A 6,239-nucleotide genomic window follows, 5' to 3' on the forward strand; every position below is an offset into this window, starting at 1 on the left:
AAATCCTTCCTTTGCTATATAATTAACCCAGAACCCAATGCCAGAACGGATCAGAACATCACGTCCAATGACAATATGAATAATTTATTCTTTCTGGGTTATTTTCATGAGAAACATTTTTTCTTCCATCTACTGTAAAATGCGGGTGTGTCTGCTGATCTTTAAAGCAGTAAGGAATGTATACCAATAATTATTCAGACAATGAAAAGACTTTAATGTGTACAATCACATATTATGGACCACAACCCTGTAACTATGAGCCTCTTCCCCACGAGAGCTGAGACAAACTAGCGGGAGACTTAATTGCCAAAAACAGATTTAGTTGTGGTCTATGAGCAATCAATGTAGTTAGTTGAGGCAATTTCACCATGATAGTTTAGTCTAGCAGGATCCAAATATTTTTCTGATTAACAGACCTAATTCTAACTGATTTTGATTTGATCTGTTTTTAGAACTTCAAAAATGGATCACAGCTCAAAATCCCACGCGGCAAGCACTGAGAAACACCAGCTGTCGGTGGAGCAATGTCTGCTGCTTTAAGTGCGCGTTCCCCTGTGCCGCCAAAGACAATATATCTGCTTTTCTTCCCTTATTTAAGTTTTTCCTGCATTCATATTGATCCTGATCACAGTTCCCATCCACTAGCGAGTGAGTGTCTGCTCCCGTAGATTTGCATTGCGACTGGAACACTGGTGGTATCTCAGTCCCTCCAAGGAGAACATGTTTTTTCTTTCATTTCATCATAATTCAGCAGTTTGTGCCGCCCCCATAAACACAATATTTGACCTAATAAACTTAATCTTAAACTTTTACCAAAGTTACTTAAAGACACATCCGCTCTACCCGATAACTACTCTCCACACAGAGTTTGACCAGCCCAGTGCAGTTCCCTTAATTCCTAAAGAATGTTCAAGCCTTTCTGAAATAGTTTTTTAACGGAACAAAAGGAACAATGGGAACCAAAAAGAAAAAGAAAGCCAAAAAACCAATTTCCGCAGCAAAGAAGAAAATCATTAGTGATTTTCACCAATTGTGTCTCAGTGCTATGATGAGCTCTAAAGCCTGATAGAAGATCTTCTAAAACGTCACTATGGTGTAAGTGTTTACGCATTTGTTTAGCAACTATTCTCTCAAGAATATTAGATAAAAAAGGATAATTGAAACTGATGCAAATTATGAACTGAAAGCTCTGCTGGATCAAAACATGCCAAACATAGTCCAGGTTCCACAACCACCCAAAATGCTGCCTCATCCTCCAGAAATTAACCAATTACAATTAGAGGGGAGAAAATCATCTTAATTTTAATAGAATCCATCCTATTTACAAATAATCCGATAAAATCTGGGATGGAGGGTTCAACAGAGAAATGGCTCTGTGTGAGTTTGTTGATTGTATTTATGTATATAAGATTATTATCCTTTATTAATAAAGATAAATACGCTGCTCTAGTTCTACAAATGGTCATAATAATCAGCAGTTGACCGTCCAGGGTAGGTAGCATTCCGTAGAGTGCAATTTTCTCTCAAGTTTCCTATCATTATGCTTTAAAGTAAACTAAGTAATTATCACTAAAGTTTTTCCATTTCAAAGGGGCTATGATGTCTAAAGCATAAAGAAGTATAGAGAAGTAGTAACCCCATCAACTGAACCATCAAATTGTGAAGGGGAATAACTTAAATTGTTGCCCTCTGCAGTACTGTTCATTGATAAACAGGAGAAAAACATGGAACATTCTTTAAAATGTATTACTTTATTATCCAATTATGTAATTCCAAATTTACAGAAACACCACCAGCATATCTAATAATGATCAGCTAAAATGAATTTTTTTTTTGTGGGAGGAAAACTATGGTAAAGTTAGATTGAAGGTAAGTTTGAAGGTTACTACATAGTGGTCAGACAGGATTAGAGGAATTGGTGTTATTTCTTCATATTCAATGATATCTCTCAGCACAGGGTCAAAAGTATAAAGATGATAATGTGTGGGACTATGAACGTTTTGAACAAAGCAAGTCAAGATCGAAGATAACATTAAAGGCTGCATTCAAGCTACAATCTACAATGTCAGCATAAATGTTAATATCCTCTACTATAATGACCTTGTCAGTATTTACATTGCACATTTTTATTGCAAAAGCTTCCTGCAGAACATCCTCAACACCTCAAGTAACTTGCAACCTCTTGCCTAGATTTCTTTGGATAACAGGGCATTTTATGCCATTGCTAAAATCAAAACTAAGCAGAGCTCTAGGGAGAGATTTTATTTTTTGCTAATGCAACAATGACACATTCGATCTTTAAAAATTCATATGAATAATCTCTGGTTTAAAATAACTACATTTTTTGTCAATTGAAATCGAAAACAAACTTAAAGGTTGCTCATTCTTTTTTGACAATAAAAAAATTAACAGTTTTGTATTTCAAAATAATTTTTTGTCATTTGAAATGGAAATCAAAGATCCATTTGCTTTTTGATATCCTTTTCTAAATATTACTTCAAATGACCAAAAGACACTGAAAATTACCTTAAAATTTTTTTTTTCATCAAACAGCTTCACTGCAGACATCGATAGCTGGGGATGGGTCAAAAGAAAGGTTAAGTTATATAAATTATATCTTGAACTTTGCTTATCTTATTGAGCTCTGTTCAATTCATAAGCTAAATAGCGAAGGGCATGACTAGAATAAATACATGGCTGGTTATCTGGAATTTTAAGTAGAGCATACCCTGAAGATGTTGTAGAAATCTACATCTACAACTTTAAAGTGGAATGAAGAAAGACATGGAAGAATTATTATATTTAATTTAGCATAAAATGTAACCTTTAAAAACTCACATTATAAACATATGAAAACAGTCATATGTGTCCAGAAGCCTGCATTTGGTTGAAAAAAAAAAACCCTCACCTCTATCATGGCATTTCCCAACGTCTTATCTTATGTGTGCTCAAAATGGTCTGTTTGAGAAGCTTTCCCCCATCCATGAAATAAAGGGAAATAAGGGGTCCAGAACCGTCTGTAGCAGCCCATCAGATGAGCTACTGCCTTCATGCAATGTATTATTCTAACCTCATAGGCTACGTATCTTTACGAACTCTGGTTGTCATGGTTGCAGATTGTTGGGACATGGCCTTTGAGAGGATGGGGCTATTGAAAGCCAAACCAACTTGTAAAGAGGAGGGCTGAATGAGGATGTTTTTGGTAAAAGCCATCTATCTTATCTGAGATGACATTTCCCACACAAACGACAGAAACATACTCTAGGGGACAAATTTTTTATTTTTTCCAATGTAGCATAATTTAAAACTCAATGCATGGGATACAGAGACCAAAATTGGACTTTTTGACCATACGAAACATCCACTCAATGATCCAATTCATTTGTATTGGGACAAATAATCCGTTTTTTAGTTTCCTTTTTCTTTTCCATCATTGTCGTGTCGTGGTGGATGATTGGATTGCATGGAATGCAGTAGAAACAAATCTGAGTTTTTTTCAAGGAAAATCTTTAATCTAAACTCATTTGTGTATGGTGTATAAAAGGGGAACCGAACAAAAGATGGGCTAATGAGCTGAATATGGAGCAGATGTGAGTGGAACTAACTAGAAGGAAGCAACATGGAGTAACTAAAAACTGCTTGAATATAGTGGAAAAATAAACCAAAGAACAAAGCAAATAATAATGGAAACAAAAACTCAGAGTCCCAAAGGTGGAGAACCATAACAATGACTGTTGTGGTATTGAAGGATGTAATCAGTTTCAACACACACCAATCATCTCGTTATGACGAGAAAACGGCTTTTGATATCTTTGGATATACTGAAAATTAGCTAGTTTTCTCGAGAAAACCACCGTGAAAAAGTGTCTGAGGGACATGACCGCTCTAGGCTTCCGTACACTTTATACGATTACATGAGAAAAAAAAAAAACAATATGTAAAAAAAAATCATCAAGTCAGAGGTAAAAATTATTGATTAAGCTTGAAGCCTATGTCTGCCAGGAATGTTCAAGGTCAAGGTGGAGAACTATATCCAATTAAAAATCTGGAAAAACATGAAAATTAAGATCACACATGCCAGTTAAATTGAAGTATGCCTGAGCTATTTCATGCATATGGAGCAAAAATATTATTTAGTCTATAAAGCTGTTAGAGATATACTGGCAGAGATATAATTGTAGACTCAAAAGGTATTTGATTTCACATTCATATTTTCAAAGCAGAAAACATACATTAAAAGTAAAACGATATATATATTTTTGTTACTGCATGACTTGGGAAGTGGCCCAACAAGACAGCCTTCATCTTTTGGATGTTCAAACGATAAGTGTGGAGCGCTATGGATTCTGCTGGCCTTTATTCTCTTTAAAACAAATGATTCGGCTAATCAGGCTTTGATTGAACCAATTTTGGAGGCTTACAGGGTGCGATAATCAGGTCTGTCAAGTGCCTTAGCACAGCGCTCTGAAACTCTGAAATAAGACAAATCAAGAGAATCATCACTTTTGATTTTGACCAATCAGTCGAACGGAGAGTTGAATCAACTGCAGATGAGACACCTGGAGCCAATCAATGTAGTGGAATAAACCACATAATTAGAGAAGAGAGAGAGAGGTCACTTGTTGGTATGGCATGCAAATTTTCTGTTTTGTTTTCAATAGTTACCCAAGAACTTGTGATGCTTTTTTAAGCTGTGCTTAAGAAAAATGTTTAAAGCAACACTGTTCAAGTGATATAACAGAAAAGCATCTCACAGGTTTTCACAATCAAATGAAACTAATACAGAGATGAAAGCGTTTAGATATTTCACATTTTACATTGAACATTTTCCTCCAATAAAAGGATGACACATTTGATCCTACTACATCACAGGGGAGTGGCGGTCTAGTGGTTAGGTTGTGAGTTTGAAACCCACTCCCACATCCTGCCACTCTGACTCTCTCAGCAAGACCGTTAACCCCCGATTGCTCCCCGGGTGCCCCACGATGGCAGCCCACTGCTCCCCAAGGGGATGGGTAAAATGCAGAGGTAAATTCCCCAATGTGAGATCAATAAACTTCCATTATTATTATATAATTACTTTAGCACAGCTAAATTCTTTAAAGGTCATTGTTTATACTTACTGTAAGGAGTGTAACAAGATCCAATGACAGGATATCTTCTTAATATTAAAGCACCAAGATACTTTGCAGCAAAGCCTTATTCTGCTGCTGCCAAGTATTGACCTCAGAGTGAAAAATACTTTGATATGAGTAAGGAAAATACTGACAGTGCTTCACTCGTATTGATTAAAATTTAAGACTCTTACCTTGAAGTGAAAAAGGAAGTAATTGAATTTAAATATTGTGCTTACAGACTTAAAGATCCTTTTTTTTTATTAGTTGGCCACTATCAGAGTAACCTGGCATAAGTCAGATTTACTTACTACACAGTATCCATCTCGAAAGGCTTTAGTGGAAAAGTATTCGCAAAAGGGAAGGACATTCTATAAAATTCTTCAAGCTGATTGGATAAAAAAGTGGCACATTTCTCCATGTTGAGTTTTTAGTAAATGACAAAAGCAGTAGCAGCTCCGACATATTACATCCATGATTTGTTTTAAAACTAGTGGAGATAACTGATATATAAAACTCTTACCAAATCCGGTTGGAAAACGCAAACATCTCTCCCATCCACAAATCATGTCCTTTTGCTCATTTTTCCAAAAGAAATAGCGGCTATTCCAGCTCTAAGAGGCACAGCCATCTTCTTCTTTTGCTTCAGCCTTACGCCTCTGCTTGAAGTGTTGATGTCACTGCATTTCATTAGACAGAAACATTCTGTGTTGGGGCTAATTGCATGTTGGCCTCTGTCAAGATGCATTTTTGGGAGAATGTGAATTGACTAATCTTGCAACCATTCACCTGGCTTGCAAGGTAAATGTTAGAGTACAAAAGCTTTGAGTAATGTCATTAATTTTAGAAGCTCACGAGGCAACATATATACTACATACATAAGAGAAATAATAAGGAAAAATCAAAAATATACATATCTTCTGTGAGAGACTATATAAAATTATTTTCCAAACATATTTGGCAAAAAAAAGGCTTCTGATCTGATCTGTATTTGATAGTGTTGATTTTGTCAACTTATGAATTTCAGTCAGAAGATTCAAGGGCGATGTTGACAGCGCTGACAACAAAATCACACAAAAGTCTTAATTGGAAATCAAATTTATTAACAAATTTAGGCATGGATTT

Source organism: Cyprinodon variegatus, unplaced genomic scaffold, assembly GCF_000732505.1.
Source record: "Cyprinodon variegatus isolate N-32 unplaced genomic scaffold, C_variegatus-1.0 Scaffold192, whole genome shotgun sequence".
Lineage (NCBI taxonomy): Eukaryota > Metazoa > Chordata > Actinopteri > Cyprinodontiformes > Cyprinodontidae > Cyprinodon > Cyprinodon variegatus.